The following is a 6,000-nucleotide window of genomic DNA, read 5'->3' on the forward strand; positions in this document are numbered from 1 at the left end:
GTGGCCAGGGGTGCGACTTGTACTCAGAGGCGACTTATATGTGATTAAAAACATAAAACATAAATTGGCTCATATATTCGTTATTTTCCTTCTAACAACCACTAGAGATCGCTGTATGTGACACAGAAGAAGAAACGCCATCCAAAACAAACAGAAGAAAATCTGATCATTCTTCTACTGAACTTTTGTTTGGATCAAGACATTATTACTCTTAGACAAATGCGGGACAGCAAGTCATCAAACTGAGTCACAGAGACTGCAGCGAACATAAATTCCAGGCGGGTCAAAAGAGGCAGCGGATGCGGATGTGAGTGCAGAATTAAGCCGGGCTCGTCGGTTTTGTTCATTAGCGTTACACTTTGTTACCAAATATGCAATTTATGTTATGGAGAAAGCTATATATGATTATTTCTTCTTTATCATGCATTTATTGGCTCCTGCGACTTTTACGCAGGTATAACTTAGATTCAGGTTTATTTTTTACTTCTTCTTGGAAGTCAATAGTTTTATAATTCTGAAACAAACACTGCATGGACCTGATAGTATCACTGGCTCTACTGAACAGGTCCAGGAATACCCATCATCCCATTGTCTTTACAAGCTTATTCCCATTTGGGGTCAGGGCGTCACTGGAGTCTACCCAGCTCTTGTGGGGCGACGGCGGCAGCACCCCGACAGTGTTCTGGTCCATCGCGGGGCCACGTAGACACAGACAGACAGACACGCACTATCCTTCCAGAACCCACAATACTATCATCCAGTCCATCCAGAGACGCCACCTGGGGCTTCCTGAAGCAGACCAGGAAGCCGTGTCATTGTGTTCTGTGGACTGTATCATGTACAAGATAAGGACTGTCCCTAACAACTCTTCTGAGACAGGACATTAAGAAACATGCATTTCCGCGCCTCCCACTGGTAACAGCTAGCCTTTTTTTCCCCAGCAGAATGAAATCTTTAATAAACCTGAAAAGATGATAAAGGGTAACACTGACGCGCTAAACATTACCATGAACTGTTGGTATCCTCCTCTGGGACCCACAAAAAGGCACTAATTCGCACCATTTATCATGCGTTCACTCAGTAAATTCTCACATCAGAGGTTGGAAAATTACCAGCCTGAGTCAACCTGAGGGTTTGTCCATCCAATGCCGATTCATGAGGAGCAACCATTTCAATAAGGACAGACCGTAATACGTGTAATGATTCCTTTGTGATGCAGGAAGACGTAAAGAAACAAATTAATCCATACATTTCTGCACATGGCGGGAGGGGGCGAGGGCCTCACCCACCTGGGTACGGTTCCAACTGAGACGTCACAAAGAGTCATGGCCCAAACAGTTCTAAGGAGTTATTAAATTATTTTTTGTCAGACACGGTTTGTTTTTGTCAAACGTGCCTTACATGTTTCGGCGGAATACCTTCCGCCTTCGTCAGAGTCGTCCCTTTATTGAATAAGTTCTAAGGACTTTCAGCGTCTTAGTTGGTAAATGCTGTATACTTATATAGTGCTTTTATAACTTCTTCAAGGCACAAAGCGCTTTAAAGTCCAAGACCCATTCACCCTGCACAACGGCCGCCCCATAGTTGGCCTAACAACACTTCTCTACCCATTTAGATCAATGGACATGTAAAAGTCAATTATTGCTTAACTTAGGACTCGCACCTTACTAACAAGTTACGGGGGAGCCTCACCTGTAAGTCATAAGTTTAACCTTCATTATCCTTTTAAATACTTTACGATAAACTCACTACATTGATGACAATGGTACGTCCCATTTTCACAATGTCCCTTGCCTCTGTTGCAGACGTAACAGAGGCAATGTAAGCAATCCAATTGATTGATCAACGTAAAATAATTTTCTTTTGTCAACACAACAGAATGGAGATAGAAACAAAGACGCAACACAACAGAGAAGCAACAGAGGGGCAACAGAGATGCAATAAAGGCACAACAGAGGGCACAATGGACACAACAGAGATGCAAGTGAGACGCAACACAACAGAGACATAACAGATGAAACGCAACAAAGAAGCAACAGAGACGCAGTGGACACACAACAGAGATGCAAGTGAGACAAAACACAAAAAAGATGCAACACAACAGAGACCAATGCAACCGAGACGGAATGGACATACAACAGAGATGCAAGTAAGACGCAACACAACAGAGAGCAACACAACAGAGACCAATGCAACTGAGACACAACACAACAGAGACATAACGACTGAAACACAACCAAGATACAACACAACAGAGAAGCAATAGAGACCAATGCAACAGAGACACAGTGGATGCACAATAGAGACGCAACTTGGCAGAGAAGCAACACAACAGAGACATGACAGAAAAAACACAATAAAGATGCAACACAAGAGAGAAGCAACACAAACGAGACGTAACAAAGACGCAATGCAACAGAGACACAACAGAGACCTTTGACACAAAGTTAAGCACTTGAAGCACTTTGTGTTATGTTCTAAATGAAAAGTGTTTGATAAATAAAGATTCATTGGATTTGAATTGATTTGATTTGATTTGATTTGATAACAAAGGAGAAAAAGATTCTGTTCCGCTTCGTCTTCTACATAAATCTAGAAATTCTAGTTTGAGACTGAGAAAATGTTTTGACCATTTCTTTAAAATGACTGCTAATTAGGCAAAAAAAAAGTTAAAGGAGGAGAGAACTTTCAAAATAAAAGACGGATCGTTTGTCAATGCGCCCAGTGGTGACAGCGATGATGTTTAGGCTGTTTTGATTCTGAAATGTCAAAGCAGTGTTGAATTTCGCAGCTTTCATCCATTGTAACTGATGTATAATAGTGACCGACCTTTGAACTTTGACCTTGAAATCCCGTAGACCCAAACCTTAACCCCTAATTTCCATTTTCCGGCAGTGAGTGGTGACCATAAGGTCTTCTAAGAACGACCGCTGTGAATCCAAAGACCTGCTTCGTTTGGTAGCAGAAGTGGATGTCAGTGTTTGAACAGAATTCTGTGCAGAACCAAAGTCCGGTTTTGTTGCTGTTTTGTGCCTGTTTGACGTTTCTGATTGTGTCTGCGTCAAAGTGAAGCGCTTCCATGAGAATGTGTGTTTTCGTGTCCGCCTCACATTTGATGTAATTCCCTCCCAGGGCAAAACTCATTCATGCTAACAGAGCCAGCACTCGTTTTTTTTTCTTCTTCTCCGTGTAGATGTTGTTTTTTATTTCTCTCACAGCCACAAAAGCTCTTAGAGGTTTTTTGATGTCTGCCCTCCCCCCTCCTCCCTTTCTCCTTTATCTTCCTCCCCTCTCCTCTGTATCTGGTTCCCTCTGTCACACACATTTAGCCTAACCTAACTGGATTAGTACTCAGTTATTTTGAGAGAGAGAGGAAAGTAATCAGGTCAGCCTAATTCTCATTCATCTCATCGCTCGATTTTCGCCGCCACTTCCTCCGCCGGTTGGGGTTTATGGTATTAAACACATGGATGTCTGGAGATTTTTCCTCACCTGGAAAAGGAGAAAAAACTCCCAACAATCAGTTGATGGGATAAGGAACCTGAACTGAGAGCATGTTGGAGCATAATGGGATTTGAGGCGGGAGATTTCGTTTGGTGTGTAGATGCAGCGGTGCAGGGACGGAGACTTTACGCTAGCATTACGGCTAAACCGTAGAAAGGGGTTTTCTTAGCCGCATTAGTGGGTTCTGGAATTCTGATCCAGGACCTCCTCATCTCCACACGTTCCAACACGCTGCACTTTTGACCTCCTCTCCACCGTCTTTGACCTTTACCGCAGACCTGCGGGCTCTCACCTGGCCACCTTGTCACCAGACCGGACCATGAGGCAAATTTGACCTTTTCATGTTACACAACTGTGACTGTACCACTGCTGCTGTCCGGGTTCTGTGGAGCTCTGAGGGTTACGCAGCAGTGATGGTGGTTCCGTCCAATCAGGAGGACCTACCTCGCCTCTCTGGGCTGCTACATGCCACTCGTCATCACCATCATCACGCCTTCTAACCCCGAATTCAGATCAGTCCGTCTGTGTTGCATCTCCGTTGTGTTGTGTGTGGACATCTCATTGTCTCTGTTGCGTCTCTGGTCCATCCCTCCCACCCCTGGCTACTAGAGGAGTGGTTTGTGCTGCTATCCCCGTGTCATCAACATTCAAAACTTTAGCAATCAGGCGATCAACCCTTTTTGTCCCTTTCAGGGTCACGGAGCTGCTGGAGCCTATCCCCAACATCCAGGACAGGTCGCCAGTCTGTTGCAGGGCCACAATCACACACTCATGCACACTCACATTCACACCCAGAGACAATTTAGAGTTGCCAGTTGACATATGAAGCATGTTTTTGGACGGTGGGAGGAACCCAGAGTCCCCGGAGAAAACCCACACATGCACGGGGAGAACATGCAAACTCCACACAGAAAGGTCCCCCATTGGTGTTCTGGTTCAGGTCCCCCAGCCGGGACTTGAACCGGGGGCCTTATTGCTGTGAGGCAAGAATGCTAACCGAGTAGCTATATCATAAATGCTGATTTGTACATTCAAAATTAAACTGGACTTACTGTGTAAATGTCACCGTGAATAAGAATTAAAACTTTATAAAGTTTTATTTTGAAAGTACAAGTACTACAGACTTGGTGTTGACTCAGTGTAAATCTTGTGAATCTTTTTTTTTTTTCTACAGCTCTATTCCTATATACGAAAGTCTGTCAGAATTCTGTCCGGACACAAACAGCTATTATTTATTTCTTCTCCATGATCAATCTTCAAACGGTTGGCATCATCGTGACGTGAAAGGGACGCCATCCATGCGTCACAACCAAACCCAAGTCTCTGATTGATCAGAGTTCTACGCAAATTTTTCTTCATAAAGGCAAAAAACGAAGAGTCGTATAAGCCTGCATAGCTACACATGGCATGACAGTGTTGAATACAGAAACCCAAAACTAGCATTTACCACTTGAACTGAGGGAGGTGTGAACGTAGCTTAACACCTAAAACTTCTCAGCCAATCACAATAATTTTTGTCTACCTTTAACCCTTTAACACAAGAGCTTTAGCATTCAAGTCACCGGCGACATCTCGGGGTTGAAAAAGTGAAATTCATCATCGTTCTCTTTCTCATTGGTGTCCTGGTTGGTCGACCAAAACGAGCATTGTTGAACCCGAGGAGCTTCCCAACCAGAACATTACTGAGTCTCAAAGAAGGACTGGTTGACTTGAGAATCAATAAATCACCTTCATGGCTAGAAGTTGCCTGAACAAAGTCCCATTGGTGTCATGACTTGCTAGGCGAGACAGACCCAGACGCAGGAACTCGGACAGAAAACACAGGTGAGTAATAAAGTTTATTTGATCCAGCGAGGCTTGGCGTTGTGGCAAAGTGGGAGACTGAAAAATGGCTTGTGGCGTGACAGGATGAATCTGTGAGGAGCTTCAGGCTCAGGTGACCACCTGTGGTAATAATGTCCTGAGAACGAGGCATAAAACGATGGTAGGCGAGAGAATAAACACACGAACTATGAGTAACTTGATGACCAGAATAAGCACCATCAGGGGTAACGAACTGGCACTGAATACTGATTCTTGAACTCCCTTAAGTAGGTCTGGTGGATGATGAGGTGAGTGGTCACAGCTGGGTTGAGAGCAGAGAGGGGAGGGGGAGGAGAGCTGCCAGAGGCACCATGATAATTGGTTGCCACTCACCTGTGTGCGTGGAATTTGTTTTCCTCGTTTGACCCCTCCCCCGGGCTAGCTGTGAGCAGCAGTCACAGGAAGCATTTGTGGTTTAACCCCCCTGAATGCTGAGTCTTAACCATAGAGGCGTTGGGTCCCGATTTTAGAGTTGGATGACTCGACCGTGGATTTGAGCCCATGACTAAACAGTCTCAGGGCTGTGTTCCACTTTACAACTAGGTCCCATGACGGGGAAGAAGAACAAGTCCTTAAACGACGAATGTCATCAGTAGTACTGAAACTGAACTTGAAACTAGCCTTATGGATTTA

The sequence above is a fragment of the Oryzias latipes genome, chromosome 2 (genome assembly GCF_053564925.1).
Source record: "Oryzias latipes strain Hd-rR chromosome 2, Olatipes_Hd-rR_3.1".
In the NCBI taxonomy this organism is placed as follows: domain Eukaryota; kingdom Metazoa; phylum Chordata; class Actinopteri; order Beloniformes; family Adrianichthyidae; genus Oryzias; species Oryzias latipes.